Below are 17,400 nucleotides of genomic sequence, written 5' to 3'. Positions count from 1 at the left end.
GCCAAAAGCCTAAGTGTACCAGAACCCCTAGGGGCATTCAGATGTCAGTCACTAAGATTTTGATGGGGATCTAAATGTGGGACTGTGAGGAAGGAAGGAAGAAGAAGACAAACACATACACACTCTCCTAGAACCTGTACCAGGCAGTATTTCAAGATGGTGGCGGTGGTGCCCAGCTGATCGAATGCCTCTGAGAATGAGCGTAAATGAGAGCCCGCAAGTAAGGCTTTGATCTTGGCAAGATGCCTATCATGGATGCCTTTGAAAAGAACATTTCTTGTGAAGGGTCAGAGGACAGAAAGGAACTATTTAGAACAGACATTTTCAGGAAGAATTTCCCCTGAAGTACACCTCATCTAAAAAAGAGCAAGCACCTCTTGGTAACAGGGCTGACTGGCACCCACACTACTGCAATATACCTATTCCCCTCAAATTTCCAAATTACAACACATGGAAGCATGCAGCTATCCTGCTCATTGCTGGCTGTCTTCAGTACTTATAACTGAATATTCACCACTGTAGCTTATTGGCATAATAACTAGCATTTTGTGATGACTGAAAAGCAGCCATTGATGTTATGATAGGTTGTGCAGTATTTTAGTTGATTCACAATACACTTATTTTCTCATGCAGAGCAAGGCATGGGCCTTTTACTTTTTGACACTGGTTTAATTTATTTCTTGAGTAACCAGGACTCAAGGAAGATACAGATCACTTGTTGATGTGACATTTTTGTTTTCAAGTATTAAAGCATGTGATCAGGTCTGGAATTTAATTTCTTGTTTGGGGAGAAGGGTGAGAGATCAGAAGCGAGGGCTGTGTGAGTTTTGCTTTGAAGTTTACTGTCAGGAGGGCTAGGTTGTCTGTGAAAGAGAATCGTTATCAAGTTCGGCACAAGCGCACAAGGAGAGCACACTCTATAGAGTGTGTAAATGATCTCTCAGCTTGGACAAGTTTGTCACATTGATAAGTCACAGATAATACATTTTAAGTGATTTTTTTAACACTTAAGAGTCTAAAATTTTACTTTATTTTTGGTTTGTGTGAGGGAGTTACATGCTGTGGTACATGTGTAGACATCAGAGGTCAACTTGTGCAAGTTGGTTTTCTCCTACCGAGGACTGAACTCAGGTTACCAGGTTGGATGACAGGCTCCCTTATCCACTGAGTCATCTTGCTTGGCCTCTAATACATTGAAAAGAAGACAAAAAATTACTTTGAACAAAAAAGCCTTATAAAAACATAGTAGAAGTCAATGATAACAACATATAAAACATCTGAACTTTGTCTGTAGTGTTTTCTTCTTGCAACTGTAAGCATGATAGTTTGTTATCTTAATTTTAGAAAGATAATTTAGTGGAGACTCATAAAAACAAGTAGCATTTTTGAGTATTAAAGAGAATGTGTTTTGTAAGTAAATGAAACAGGATTTTGTTTTTCAATAAAATATGTATATACAAATATATAAATTGGCTTTACTGGTTACAAACACAAAGCCATTAATTTGAAAAGAAAAGTGTGCTACTTGTTTATTATTTTGATTTATAAAGATATAGCTTTCAAAATGAGTGCTTCTGAGATTTTTCTCATGTAAAGGTCCTTAAAAGAGAATAGTTTTGCAACATCCTTAGTTGTATTAATCTCCCTATTCAGGATAAGTTATCTGTCTCACATGGATGGGGCCAGGGTAGCCCCAGCCATCACTTCATAATTTAAGACAAATATTGTTCAGTATTCTATTTGTCCAACATTCACACAGAGCCTTTGTTTGGAGAGCCTGAAAATGCTTGCCTGCCACTGAATACATTTGCCACGTGTCCACAGGGTGAGAGCTATGAAGCTATTTCCTTCAAGCCAAAGCTATTCACCAAGCAGAAATTACGGCCATCACATTTAAAAGCATGTGAGTATACAGAAAAGGAGCAGGGCCTCCAGTTCCCGCATCCTGCCATTCTTCATGTAGACAGCCCTGGAGGATAGTAATTTTAAAAATATAGGTAGCATCCATAGTGACTATGAGGAACAGACCATTTGCCTCTTGCTGCTCACATTTGCTAAGGTTCTTATGAAGATTTTCCCTGGGCACATGAATCAGTTTAATAATGATTGCTGCCAGTTGGTGGCTAGACATCAGCCTGCCAGCCTACTCAACAGCGTTGCCATCTGCTATTTGGACTCACAGTGTGTTGCTGCCATGCACCACCTCATTAAGAACGGGACCCTTGTGAGCCATAGACAGTAGCTTATTCAAGTGAGCTGAAGCGAACGCCTCCCCAAGCCAAATTTGTAGAGGCTCCATGTATCTCTCGCTCCTTGGGAACTGCTCTGCGCTGATCATGCAGTCTATGCTGACCGTGCAGCCCGATGGCTCATTGTCACTGATTATCTCGGTGTTAGTTTTTCAAGGTATCTTCTCAGGGTAGCATTGAAATACAAATGTGATAGTGTCAGATATTCATTCCAGGGATTTTTGGGTGCAGTGGTAATAAAGTCATGTCTTGAAATGATACCAGCCACTGTATTGCCGAGCACAAACATTTTAACAAGTCTATTGTGATCAACTCTCCTTTTTTAGCTATTACAGTTTTGTTGTTGGTTCTCTTTCTTTTTTCTCTTCATTCTTTCTTCTTTTTTTTTTCTTTAGTTTTCTGGGGTTTCTGTTATGCAGATTTTATTTCTTGAAAACAGATTCTCAAAGGCTTTCCCTACTAAACATGTCCAAAGTCAGCTGTATTTAAATATAAAATATTTGTATTTGACAAAAACAGAGTGTACTTTCTCAGTTCTCACATCTGTACTTAGCAGCCGCCAGATGTGTCATTTAGACTCAGTGCCTGTTAGGGCCCCTGTGTTTTCTTTCCTGGGCAAAGAGAATCTGAGAGTGGGAGGGCAGGTCTCATCCTCTGTGTTCTGTGGGTTGCGGCTCTTGAGACTCTCAAGCACAGTTGAAATCATGGCTGTTTATTAGGAGGAATGCTTTGGGGCTTGAGAGATGGCTCAGAGGTTAGGAGCACTGCCTGCTCTTCCAAAGGTCCTGAGTTCAATTCCAAGCAACTTCATGGTGGCTCACAACCATCTGTAATGTGATCTGATGTCCTCTTCTGGCCTGTAAGTGTACATGGAGACAGAACACTGTATAATAAATAAATAAATCTTTCAAAGAAAAAAGAAGAATGCTTTGGACGAGCATTTGCAGAGAAGAGAAAGACAGAGCAAGCTGAGATGCCACACGGACTCACCAGCAGCTTCCACCAGCACCACAGAGAGATTGCATCTGTGCAATGATCAGTCGCTGCGGTGTGACATCCTGTGAAGGCGCGTGCTTGTGTGTTGCTGAGACAAGTCCAGAAGAGACCCGATGGCAGAAGTGACCTGACAACTGTAGGCTGCTTGTTAACAGTTCACACAGCAAATGGGAGTGAGTCCTTCTGGGAAGGGAGACCAGGGCCACAGGCACGGTGGTGCTTCCGCACACCCCATCGCTTCCTTTGGAAAGGTGCCCCAAATACTGCACAAGAATGACTCTGAGAGTCTGGCACCAAAGAAACCTTTCAACTTTGTTCATCTTCTTGCATCAATTCTTCTGTTATGAACTAGGTTACACAGAACACAATTCAGTATCTCCTTAATTGTACAGAGCCTCGCAGAATATGTAATACACACACACAGCAAAAACAAAACACAAAGACAACTACACACAGACTTGCTCAGGTGTATGGAAACCTGGCTCTACACACACACACACACACACACATGCACACACATATCATGCACCCCTCAAATCCTTTATTTGATACGGGCATAGCATTTTAAAATAGGTTAATGTAACATTTTTCTCTCAGTTTGTTGCAGTTAGTGTAACAGAACACCCACTATGTATTGGGTAGATTATAAATAACAGAAACGTCTCATACTCCTGGAGGCTAGAAAATTCAAGATCAAGGTGCTGGCAGAGTTTGTGGTGAGAACACACTTAATTGCTCATGGCAGCTGTCTGTTGTCACTTGGCAGAAGGGTGAATGAGCTCTCTTGAGCGTCTTTTATAGGGGAATACATTCTGTCCACTTCCTGAAGTCCCAGTCCGCTCACAGCTTCACCTTCGGGGAGTATGATTTCAACATATGATTTTCATGGAAACACACAAAACATTTCAACATATGGCTTTCATGGGGGCGTATGAGGTCCACAGCACTCCCTTTCCACTCAGGGTCTCATTCAAGCTCTAGGATGGTTAGGTGGTATCTTAGCTGTTGATTCTTGATTGATGCCTGTTGGTGAATACTGCCCTTTTGGTAAATCATGGACATGAATCCTCATGTTGGTAGCCAATGAAATGCAAAGCTTTTTCAGAGTTCACACTATTTCTGCAGAGAGTTATTCCGAGCTGTGAGCCGCTGGGACTATTTTCCTAATACCCTTCTCTGCACCAAAAGGATATTTTCTTGGATCCTGATACCATAATGACTGTATGGCAGTGTGGGATCTCTTAGGCACCTGCTAATTCAATAAAATTGTATGTAGACCAACTCTGTGCACCATCACGGATGAGATTTTTTTTTTCCAATTCCTTGCTTTGGATGAGTTTTGAGGACGTAGGGTATAACATGGAGGGCTAGGTACTGTTCCAGGCTTAACTCTGAAAGCATGACTTTGGTCCTTGGGAAAAGCAAATGTCACTAAGTTTCCATTTGTATATTTCTTTGGATGGGTCTTCTATGGTTTCTTTCCTCCTAAACACTAAACTTACAGTCTGGTTTAAGGGTAGAAATAAATTTGGGCATGTACTGTGTGCTGTGTGAAACAAAGCATTGGCCTTCAGAGGAAAAATTACCCATTGCTTCATCTCAGTATTTATTCCATTAGCTTAGCAGTCATTATTATACAGACACTGAACTAGCCCAAGTTCTGTAGCTTGTTTGGTTATTGATGGCCCAGAAGATATCCTCCATGACTATTCTGGCTGTCATGAATACAGTCAATTTCTAAACACATTTCACTCAGTTTATCAATTTCATCAAAATAAACAGATCTCCTGGGAGCTTGGTGGAGATTACACAGACAATAAATATTGAGTACATTCAAAATATTGATCTTTAAAACATCAAGTCTTCCATGCCTCCACAGTTTATACCCCCACTTATTTAAGTTTTTAATTTCTTAGTAATGCTTTTCAGTTTCCAGGGTAGAAAATTGTAAATCTCACACAACTGGTGTGTTCTTATGTATCTGAAACGTGTTGTTTATTCTTAATTCATCTTAAACATTTTAATTTGTTCAGTTGATTAAATGTAAGGATATAGTTTCTGGTATTTTGACATTAAGTTCAGTCATTCTCATAGCCCGTCCCTGGTTTTTATATACACAGTCACGCGTGGTATGCCTGATCTGCATGACAAGGACAGAGCACAATTGTGGGTAAGATGCATGTTTTATTACTAAGTAGGCTGCTAACTGTAGGTTTTCTTAATAGGTAACTATCAATATCCCTTCTGCGCCTAGTTTTGCTTACATTGTTAAGGCATGTTGATTTGTTAGCTTTCTCTGTAGCTACTGACATATGGTTTGTCTCATTCCATTATATGATGAACTGCATTAATTAATTTTCAAAAGTTAAACCATCTCATGATGTATTGGTCTTTTGGTATGTTGCAGCTTTCATTTGATGATCTTTTGGTTAGTAGCTGAGCACTGTCATTTGTGAGACTTACTGGCTTCCGAGCAGAAAATTAGGCAGCTGACTCCCATTACTTTCTCTGTGGAGGAATCTTGGGGATTGTTTCTAGGAAAGAAAGATGAGGAATGGAGGTGAGGTTCCTTGTTTACACTGTGGCAACAGACTTCGCCTAATAGTGGTAATTCCTGGAAGGTGACGTTTATTACATTTCCACAGGCTATTCATTTTAGGATTATGATATAGTCTGAAACTATAAAGTTATGAAGGATATTGCCCATAAAATGTTGTATAAATGTTACAATTATCCAAGCATATGGAGAGACATAGCCTAACAGGCTGTATGTCCTGAAAGATGATGAGATTCTTATTTTCACAGTGTAGTTAAACGGCTCATCCAAGGCAAGAATGAAGGACCCTGGGATCCAGAAACTACTCAAGACTTCTGTTTGCTTTGCTTGTGCACAATTGATTATAAATTTAAAAATAACGGATTGACAAATGTATAATGAACAAAGTGCCTTAATTCTGTGAGTTTTTCAGGTTGAATCAGGGATCTTATCTTTAAGGTTGGGTCTATAATTTCCTTTTTTTTTTTTTTAAATTTTTTATGTTTTGTTAGGTTTTGGTTCCAAAGTTCTGTTTATCATCTACAAAGAGTAGCAAGTATTTGTTTTCTGTTTAAGTCGAAAGCATTTGTATTTTACTATGCAGCTGACAAATCCTGCAAGCTTGGTACTACTTTCCTGTTAAGGGATTTAGAAGTGTTTAACAATGAGGTTGAACTGGCCCAAACTGTACTTTGTGGAATGCTACATTGAGAACTAAAGGACAATTCTAGAGAGGTAAATGGTAGGCGTGCACTCAAAGACTGCCTGTCTTCTTTCCTAATTGCTAGGAAGATGACTAGTTAAAGGTTTTGCACAAAGTGAGTCAAGGTATGCCGGGTCTGACAAGGGAGGAAAAATACTGCATCCCAAAGAAGCTGGAGGAAACACCTGTAGGAGCTAGGGGAGATTCCTGGGAGTAAAGCTTTTCAGTGGTTTTTCTGAGGGGGCTAGAATATAAGGGTAGAAATGTAAGAATTTGTTTCTTTAGGAGTATTTCATTGGTACGAAGTGTTTATAATCTGGTGTGGTCTGACTGCCCCCTGAAACTTGCATGGTAAAACGTAATTGCTCATGTGAGCATATTAACAGATGGTACCTTTTAGAGGTTAACTGATGAAAGTAAATGGGACTCATGACCTCTGAGGAGGTTTATAGGAGCGCTGTGTAGATCTCTCCTAGCCTTCCATTGTACCATGATGAAGTGGTGTACATTTCCCGCTGGAGTACATAACTCAGAAAGAAGCACACACCACGCCCTCACTAGACACCAAGCTTGTTGACATTTTAATTTTGTATTTCCATCCTCAAGATCGGTGAGAAATAAATTTATGTTCTTTGTAAATTAGTCTGCCTTGGATATTTTGTTATAGATGCAAAAAATGGACTGTTATCGCAGGAGGAACACCAGGGAATGAAACACATTCCCTGATAGATTGCTCTTAAAAGCCTGAAAAGAGAAAGGGTCCTTTATGAGCAAAGTAGTGATGCTTACATTTCTCTGGCAAACAGAGAAGATATAAAGTCTGAGGGAACTGATCATGCTGGGATGGATTTATTGTGATGGCAGAAAACTCATGTGGCTTGTTCCAAGGCAAGAACCAGAGGACACACAATTCACCGAGGCCACCAAGAGCACTCCTATGAGAGGGTACCAGTATCCCTGAGATAAGTGGTGGTGCCTGTATTTTGATAGGGCTGAAGATGAGGTGGTCACGGAGCTGGGCTTCTTAATATCACTCAGGGTAATGGACCCTGAAGTAATAAAGAGCCCTGCAGGACTGGTGCTTAGCTACCAAAAGCCAAGAGGCCATAATTACTGTAACAACTAGTGAAATTGGAGGGGTAGTTAAGTGGGCTTGACTCATAGGGTGTTAGGGAGATGATTAATTGAAGATAACACCCCTATAGGAAAAACAGATGAGCAAGTAGCAAGGATGTGGCTTAACTTCTATAACTAATTACAGCAAGAATGGAAAAGCAGGATGTTAATGGTACTGTCCCCGATGAATCTTTACACTCTCTTGCTCCAGTTTCCAGACATGAAGAAAGCTGTAAGGAATACAGAGACAGGGAAAGTGGCTCAGCCGTAACAAATAAAGACTCTATTATATAATGACATGTGCATATTGTGATGACTCTTCCCACAAATAAACTTCTGGCCAATTATTAGGGTTACTATTATAGTTACTAGTTAAGGAGATTATTCATTGGGAAAGGAGAATATTCAATTCGTTAGCCTAAGCTCTGTGTTGATTTTAGAACCTAGACATCTTTCTAGAAGTCAGGTCAAGTTATCAGTCACTACATAGTAGACGGGGAGAACAAGGGGTAGACTGAGCTGGGGCTGACACCCCACCACTTGGACCTTTTGCTTGAAGGAAGTTCAAGAGGCCCTCACTGCTCAAGGGAAGCCTGTTATTTTCCTGCTAAGGGTACAGTTCCCACAGGCTCAGTCCCTGAGAATGATAAAAAGTAAAGCAGGTATATTACTGTAGGCTTACTGTGAAATAGGGGATGTCTCCACTGGGAAACTTTGGCTTATAAGCCACTCTTAAACTTGATTGGAATTGTGTTGTAGCAAATCATCTTTCTCTACTGGGGTCTCCCATAGACACGGGATTAACGGGATCCATCCATCTATCCACTCGGATATCCATTATAAAGAATTGCCTTATACCATTATAGAGGCAAAGTCCTAGGATCTGCTCCCTGAAGGTCTGAGACCGAGGAGTACTGATGGTGTCAGACCCAGCCCAAGGTCTGAAGATGGATGTCTCAAGCAGTCAGGTAGAGGAAGAATTCGACCTTTCTTCTACATTTTGGCTTTACTCAAATCCTCTATTGATTAGGAACTATGCTTAACCAGGCCTAGTGCAGTGGGCAGGCCTACCCAGTCATACATGCATAGGGCAAAGTAGATGATATGGTCTAAACATTCTCCCTCCTCTGGCTTCCTCTCGCTTTCAACTCTCACAGGCATTTCTCCAAATGAGACTCCTGTAAATATAATCAAGTCTTTGTAAGTGCTTGTTGGGAGGGCTGGACTAACAAACTTGTACTTTGTTCTGGAAGGAATTTATATTGGATCAGTAGGATTCTATTCAAGCTTGTTCTAAAGTTCTGCTTTGGGGGGGGTTAGTTTCAATCTGGCCAGTTGAGCCCCACTGGCGTTATGCATAACCTCTCAAGGATCCTGTTCTCATTGTGGACTGTCAGCTGTGGCTGGATGGAAGTGAAATGGTCCCCGTCTCATGCCAGTTTTGAGAATTGGGAGCTGAGTATTGAACAAAAGGTACACAGTGATCCCTTTGTAGAATTCTGGAAGTTTCAATCTGCATATCTTCCCTCATAACTGGTACTTTGTCATGAAAATTCAAGCCACCCATTCTAACTTAAGTCTTTCTCTCTGCTCAGCAAATTGTTCTCTTCAGACACCCAGAAGGCTACAGAACTCTGGTGCCCCATATTTGACCACGTCCCCTGAATGGGGAGACCTGGTGGCATTCAGAGGAAGGATAGCAGGCTACCAAGAAGAGACTTGATACCCTATGAGCATATACAGGGAGAGGAGGCTCCCCTCAGTCACAGTCATAGGGGAGGGGAGTAAGGGGAAAATGGGAGGGAGGAAGGAATGGGAGGATATAAGGGATGGGCTAACAATTGAGATGTAATATGAATAAATTAATAAAATATACTAAAAAGAAAGAAAGAATGAAAAACCACAGGCTAAAGAGATGGCTCCGTGGTAAGGGTTCTTGCTGCCCCTGAAGAGAATGGGGTTTCATTTATAGTAGCCTCACAGGGTAGTTCATAACCTTAACCCAGTTACTGGGGTTACAACACCCTCTTTAAGCTGAGAGTGGTGGTGCACGCCTTTAATCCCAGCAGCACTCAGGAGGCAGTGGCAGGCAGATCACTGTGAGTTCAAGGCCAACCTGGTCTACAAAGCGAGTCCAGGACAGCCATGGTTACACAGAGAAACCCTGTCTCAAAAAAAACAAACAAACAACAACAACAAAACCCAACACCCTCTTTCGGCCTTTGTAGAGGCCACCAGATTCTAAGCCTCTCCCATCTCCCATGGCTTTTAAAAAACATTAACAATCCCTTCACAGTATTTCTACATAAATACTTATGATAGGTTGAGAGATACGAATTTCCATTGAGAGGGTTTTTTTGTGTGTGTTTTTTGTTTTTTGTTTTTTTGTTTTGTTTTGTTTTGTTTTTGAGGCAGGGTCTCATGAGACTAGAAGCCAGTATCTTAAGAAAAGCCTGTGACAATAATTTATAAAGTTCTCAGAGAAACAAGAAATAGTTTTCTTTCTTCAGCCTTTCTCACAAAACAATTCATGACTGATCATGAAACGGCACGAGAAAGGATAACTGACACTTCTCCCTAGTGCTCAAACATTTCAAGTAGAATCATTCTTTCTCTTCTTCATGTTTTTTAATATTTCAAGACAGAGTTTCCTGGCTGGTTTCAGGTGTAGTTCTGGCTGTCCTGGAACTTACCCTGTAGACAAGGATGGCCTCAAACTCAGAGGCTCTGCCTTCCAAGTGCTGGGACTGAAGGTGTGTACCACCACCATCAGGCAAGAATCATTTTTTAATTTTCCAAATTGCACTGTCATGTTCTCTCATGAACAGACACTACTCGAGAGAGATTAAAACTATTATAAACATACCAGTTCTAATATATTTAATATTCCTCCTGCCAACTCTGTCTACGTAAGTATGATTATAGAAAAAAGTGGGAATCGATTTATTCGGGCCTAAAAAATGTACTATGCAGACTTTGACAGGTGGCTTATACACTGCTCACATCTTTTCAACTTTGGATTTGGGTCATAGTTCTGGAAGACTTGACATTGCTCTTTAGCAGTACTTCAAAAAGAATTCCATGCATCCGCCCTCCCAATCTGAGGCTTCTCTTATGTCTCTGTCTCTGTCAGTCTGTCAGTCAGTCAGTCTGTCTGTCTGTCTGTCTCTCTCTCTCTCAAAATTTATTAAGAATCATGAGGTGTCTTTGCCTTACAGAGCATTAGCAACAGTGAGCGCTTAGCAATGCCGTCCTGATTTCCCCCCATGGGTTCAGATTCAACCCCTCTGTTTTTCTTTTCTGCACCCTGGGATTACATTCCCAAGTAGAATGTATCTATTTTTTGTTTCAGTAGCGACATTCAAGAATAACCTAGATTAAAGCAGCAGGTAAGCAGGCTCTTGAGATATTACACAACAAGGGGATATAATTTGCCTGACTTTGTGCAACCCACAGAGCCACAGTTCATTCAGTTGGTAGCAGAGCTGTTGGCTTCCATCTTTTTCCTTCCTGAAAGCTCACAGTCCATTCTGAGCCTGACTACCTGAAGGAAAACAAAGAGGTGTTAACAGGTTAGCTTGTGATTGAATAGGCAATATTCTCTGGGATGATGGCTCTGAGCAGTTTTCCAAAGTAAGAGGGTCCTTGGCAATTTGGATGGCTGCTCCAGAGTAACATGGATAAGTCCTCATTCTAATCAACCATGAAAAGCTCTCGGTTGCTCGGGAAACAAGCACAACACGTTCTCAAGACTCCTTGGTGAAAAGCTGCTTTTTTTTTTTTTTTTTTTTTTTTTTTTTACTGCTATGATTCTTTCAGTTAGGAAAATTGAACATAACTTTTAAAATGTCTGCTTTACTGAAATACTTACAGGGTTTTCTTCGGTCATGAAAAATATCAAAGAAGGCCAAGAGAGATATTTGTGAGCCTCTAGAATTAAGATTGCCATGTGTTAGCCCTCAGTAAGGGTGTTAAGTCTTCTTTTTGTTGCTGTTGTTGTTGTTGTTGCTTAAACTCATCTGAGCTTCTAAAGATATATAGAGAACAACTCTGGTTACAGTCTGTCCCTCATAAAATTTCTAGTAGGACAGACGATGAGAAAACAAATAAATTGCCGATTAAAACATATCTGAAATTAGAACTACAGACAAAAATAATCTATGGATAGCAGTATGGACAAAATTATGTTCCCGCTACAAAAATTCTTCTTTTGAAGTCCTTACAACCAGAGATCTTTTAACTTATGTCTGTCTGGAGATTTGCTCTTTTTTTTTTTTTTTTTATGATCATGTGTCTGTGGGTAGGTGTATGGAGGTACCCATGGAGACCAGAAAAGAGTGCCAGGCCTCTTGAAGCAGGAGTTACAGGAAGGTGTGAGCTGCCTGATATGGGTGCGAACAAAACTTTGGTTCTCTGTAAGAGCTGCAAGTGCTCTGAACTCCTGTGCATCTGTCTAGACTCTGGAGGTGAGACTTAAGAAATGATTAAAATGAGGACCTTAGGGTGGACCTCAGTTCACATCCTTGCCAAGAGGAAATTTGGACTCAGCTCATGGGGTTGCTCAAGAACACAGGGTTAAAAAGCCTCAGGAGAAACCAAACTTATCAACACCTGACTGCTAACTTTTAACCCCCAGAACTAAGAAGCTTCTCCTACACAGGTCATTTAATGTATGTAGTATTAGCTGTGGCAGGCCCAGCAAACTAGTTAATACACACACACACACAGACACACACACATGGAGAGAGAGGAGAGAGAGAGAGAGAGAGAGAGAGAGAGAGAGAGAGAGAGAGAGAGAGAGAGAGAGGGAGAGAGGGGTGGGGGGGAGAATATGCAAGATTTGGGTATTTTTGTTGTTGTTTGTTTGTTTCTTTTACTCTCAGGCCTCACAGAGAAAATAATATTTCAATAAAGACTAGAAGAAGGAAAAAGTCAGCCAGGGGATATTTGGGGCAGGAGCATCCAGGAAAGGGAGACATCATCCTGGGAGCCCTGAGTTAGAAGGTTTGCGCCAATGTGGTTTGAGACTTAAGCATTAAACGATGATCATCATAGACAGGGCATGAATAGGAGGCGGAGGCAGACAAGAACGGATCTTATTCAAGCAGGGTCACACTATGTGCACTATGAAGACCTGGGAAGACATCTGGACACTGTCCAGGCTGGTGTGACAATGTGGGGCCTGGTGGGTCAGAACAGCTGACACTAAAGTACAGCCACACCCAGCACAATTCTACTCGGCAAGGTAGGTTTCCATTTACAATGTTACTTTAAAATGATCTCTTAACTCACTTAAGTAGATATAAAATTTTAACTTATTCATGAGAACAGTTAATTCCACTAACGGCAAACTTGGTATCTGGATCAGTTTTCAGTTGTAAACAGGTTAACATTCTGGATAAGTCAGATTTAGTAACACTTAAAAATCAGCTTTTATCTTCTCAAGTCGCTTTCTGCTCCTCAGTCTTTCTCCTTCTCTTCAGGGAATTTCATGTGGGTTAGGTTGCCTAATTCTATATTACCAGAACTCTGGCTGTTCAAAAACAACAACAACAGCAGCAACAACATTTTTCTCATCATATTTTAAATTCAGAAAAAGTCTATCGACTGTTTAAGTTTAGTACAGTATGTTCCTTGTGCCAATGCTACTGATAATCTCCAATGGTTTCAGCTCTGTTTCCAGTTCTAGGGTTTCCATTCACTCTTTTTATATTATTTGTATTTCTCTTAACATTCCCTATGTGAAATCAACCCTTAGTAAAAAACCCTTTAATACACCTGTCATGCTAGTCTGCATTCTTTTCCTACTAATGCCAACCTCTATAACTCTGCTTCTTTCGATTTGTGACCAAGGTGCTAGTGTAGAATTGTGAGAGAAGGAGGTTAATTTTGTCCAAGGTCAATTTGCTAATTGAATTAAAAAATATCTCACACAAGACTACAAAACTAATTTTAGGCAGCACATCAAACACTCACACATAAGATGGTAATATAGGTAAATGTCCTTGTGACCTTGGGTGAGAGATGATTATTTATAGGTTAGCCAAGGTATCTCCCTTAGTGGGAAAACTATATATTTATAAAAATCTAACAATGATAGAGTTAAAACACAAGCTGTAGAAGAGAAAAGTACATTTGGTTGTGGAGCACATCTAGAATTCATGAGTGGGAAGTCAAGTGTAACTGACAATCTAAAGACATAACTAAAAGGCCATTACAAAAGAGGATATGTAAGTGGCTAATAATTGCATCAATGACAGTTTCTGTCACCAGTCAGCAGAGATTTGTAAATTAACACCATACAACTACCAAATGTTGGCGAAGGTGCACTGAGAATTTTTATCAGAGAAGGCTGGTGGGACGGTAAATTTTAAAAGCACGTACTGTCCATATAACTGTAAGCACATGCCATGTGTGAGCTATGCAGGCACACACACATCAAGAGAGATGTACCTATGTGAAGACAGATGCGATTGATTAATACTTATTCATGTGAGTATTATTTGTAAGAACACTAAACTTGGAAATAAACGTACGGTATCATGATGGGCAACCAGCCACAAAACACTTCCTTACTACATCATTCAACTTTTATGAAATGATCACAATAGGCAAGTCTATAGGCAAGATTGTTGGTTGTTTGGGGCTGAAAGGATGGGGGTATCTTTGGAGGGTAATAAGCAAAGGACACGGAGTTGCTTTTTAGGTGGTAAAAATTATCTAAAATGTGACTATAGTAACAATCCCACAAAGTGAATTTTTAAAAACCCACATATTTTAAATAGATGAATTGTATAGCTTGGATTCTATCTCATCAGTACCATTACTAATACAATATTTTGTGTATAGTCAAAACACTGGGAGACACACAACATAAGAGTAAAATAACATTTTTAAAAGACCCATCATGTGAAACAACATGCACAAATTCAAATACAGTAATGAAAGGACCAGAGTATTACCATTTGATGACTAGCTATTATGACAGAAGGAAAAATGTCTAGAATACTTCAGGCTGAGGCAATGTCTATATTTAGGGAGAACATGCTATCTTTATTATAGATTTGGATGAAGGGCACTTGTGATAGTTTATCTAGATATGTGTTTGCCAGTGCATGCTTGTTCAGGAACAGAACTGTATTTGCAATTGGTGTACTATTTTCTGTATTGTATTCCAGCAAGTGTTAAACAGCTTTAACAACCTAGTTATTCAGTAAGTGATCTTACCAAGTAAACACTGAAAAAAAAGGGGGGGGGGGAGAAGAGACTAAAAGAATATACAAATATTTTCAAGTTGTTTTGAGTTTGTTCGGATTATGTAGAATTTCCACATTCTGCTACATACTTCCCAGTATTTTTTTTAAGACCATACTGGACATATCACAACAAAGGATAACAATATAACAAAAAATAAACAATAGTTTATCTTGTATAATTTTTACACTAAGTCAGTTTATCCAACATGTAGGACTTGTGCTACCTATGGGAAGCTCCTATTTCAGAATAATAGGCTCTAGTGTGGTTATTGTTCAGAGGTGTTCCTGACGGTTTTGACTGGTAACTGGACCTGGGAGGAGGAGCAAACAGGTGCGTGGGATTTCCGGGGCGGTGGGCAGAGCCTGGGTCATCTAGCACCCAGGAAGCTGCGCAGGGCTCAGCGAGGCTCCCATAAAGTGAAGATTTAACCTGCCATTGCAATCTGCAAATGTGTAAGGCCGTAAGTAGGTGTTTCCTCCTCCTTTACAAGGCTGTGAAAGATGAGTAGGTGACAGATTTGGCTTTTCTCGGGACGGGCGGGAGGGGGTGCGGGGGGACCCACAGAACTGGTAACTCTCTAATCGGCGACTCTCCAGACGAATCTTAAGGAACGTAAAGTTTTTTGTTTTTACCTGAGCTGGCGTGGACGGACGAGGGAAGGGCGTGGAGCCGGGTTTGGCCAGATGCCTGCCATGGGGTAGGATGCCCTGGATGTTCAGGATGCTCGGACTGCGAGGGCGGAGTCCACTTGGTGTCAGGACGCGGCCCGGGCGGGACAGGAGGAGGATACTCGCATCACTTCAGCCGGTTTAGAGCAGTGGGAGGCCGCTTCCGACTGGAGCAAGGGTGTTGCCACTCCGGGAAGCCCACGCGGAGTGGTCGTCTCTTCCTTCGGTGGGCGGCATCTTCGTCGTTCTGCTTAGACTGGCCCGCCTAGCACTGGGCAACTTCGGTAGAAGCGCGGCGTGGGTGTGGCTGACAGCGCTGCGCGTGCTCAGTTCCGGCCCAGGCCCCGCCCACAGCGCAGGCCCCGCCCACCGCTTAGCCCGGGCGGCTCGCTGAGCTGCGGGAAAGAACAAGTTTCCCTGGTGCTTGAGGGCGGAAGGACACAAACAGAATTTTGAATTGTTTGTGAACACTGTCTGCCTTCACCCCCAAACAACGCCCATACTGGACCCATGCGAACGGAAAGATTCTACGATTCAACCCAGTTTAAGCAGTTAACCTCAGGATAATCGATTTTTCTCCACCAGGGTTTCTCAGACAGCCGCGGTGGTGGCCATTCGGGTTGGGTGATTTTGGCCTGTGTCGATAAACTATAGTGAGTTAGTATTTTGCATCATCCCTGGTTTCTAATCACTAGATGCCGGCTTCAACTCTTGCCCCTCCCAGATTCTAATAAAAATGTCCCCGAATTCTGCTAAGTACTTGGGATGTAGCAAAAATCGCCCTTCTTGACTACTCTCCCACAGGCTCAAAATAGAGGGGACAGGAAATGTAACAAGCTTAGTAAATTCAATCTGATAAGAGTTAATATGCTTTAATTTCCTCAGTTGTTCCAAAATGTTATTATTTTTTTCTTACTGTATTGTTTGTTGGTACCATTTAAGTCTAGGGTTGAGTCGATCACACAACGCGTTTGGATGTCAATTATCTTTGCCTTCTTCCCATTTAGGGCAGTTCTCCGTCCTCTCTTATTTCTTGATTCAGAATGTCCTTCACTCTCTGTATATGGTTGTTTCTGCATATTAATAAGGCTGGTGGAAATCCTACCCAGATGATGATATATCCAACTTTCCTGCTTTCAAATGACTGTCACTCTATTGTAACGCGTTACTTTTACAAAGCTGCTTTTCCTCCTTACCTCCAGCCATGTGGGAGGGATACTAACTATGTCAACTTCTACATTGTGCTTGCTTGTATGGGTTTTTATTTTCCACATTGATTAGATATTGTCATATTCTAAATTTATCCTGTTTTAATTATAGTCTGTGCAATCTATTGCAGTGTGTGAAAGGGTTAGGCCCGCCTCATTGCTGTTTGCTTTTTAAATTCTTGTTATTTTCCATATAAACTACAGAATATAGCCCCACTAAAATACTTCTAAAGAAATTCACAATAATTTGATGTGTTTTCCTATTAGAGAACAGGGTTATTTTTCCTTTTACTTAAGACCCAGTTTTGTGACGTTCAGCAAGACTTTCTAATGTTCTCCAGGATGCTTACATGCCTTGTTCAATTTATCCCTACAATAATTCCTTTTATGTTTATACTGTAAAATAGTATCATCCCTTCTCTTTTTCCCTGTAATTGCTTGTTGCCCCAAACAATGAACATAATGATTTCTATATGTAATTTTACATCTTGCTATTTCATTTAATTTCTTATTGATTCGGGAGCTTTTCATTGAAAGCGTCTTTATTCTTTTATTTAATTGTGGTCATCATTCACTGAGGTCCAAATTGCCTGTCCTTGGCACTTCTACTTATCTGATGCAAGTTTACATCTGCTAATAGTGTGTTTAAGAGTCCTCATCTCATTCC

At 40.9% G+C, this 17,400-nt stretch overlaps 2 long non-coding RNA genes across 2 annotated transcripts in view; one reads left to right on the top strand and one right to left on the bottom strand.

Annotated features, from left to right (window-relative positions):
* Positions 1-1,007: 1,007 nt before the first annotated feature.
* On the bottom strand, positions 1,008-15,530 carry LOC311608108. The gene is made up of 3 exons (XR_014782835.1): positions 15,490-15,530; positions 5,709-5,779; positions 1,008-1,185 (listed from the first exon to the last, which is right to left on the bottom strand). It is a non-coding gene; the product is annotated as an uncharacterized lncRNA (long non-coding RNA).
* The window catches only part of LOC311608109, a 53,025-nt gene continuing 50,493 nt past the window's right edge, over positions 14,869-17,400 (top strand). Inside the window, exon 1 of the long non-coding RNA XR_014782836.1 lies at positions 14,869-15,317. This is a non-coding gene — a long non-coding RNA (uncharacterized lncRNA). The remainder of the gene's footprint in view (positions 15,318-17,400) is intronic.

The sequence above is a fragment of the Acomys minous genome (assembly GCF_964271855.1).
Source record: "Acomys minous genome assembly, chromosome: 11".
Taxonomy (NCBI): Eukaryota; Metazoa; Chordata; class Mammalia; order Rodentia; family Muridae; genus Acomys; species Acomys minous.
This window is presented reverse-complemented; position numbering and strand designations above follow the sequence as displayed.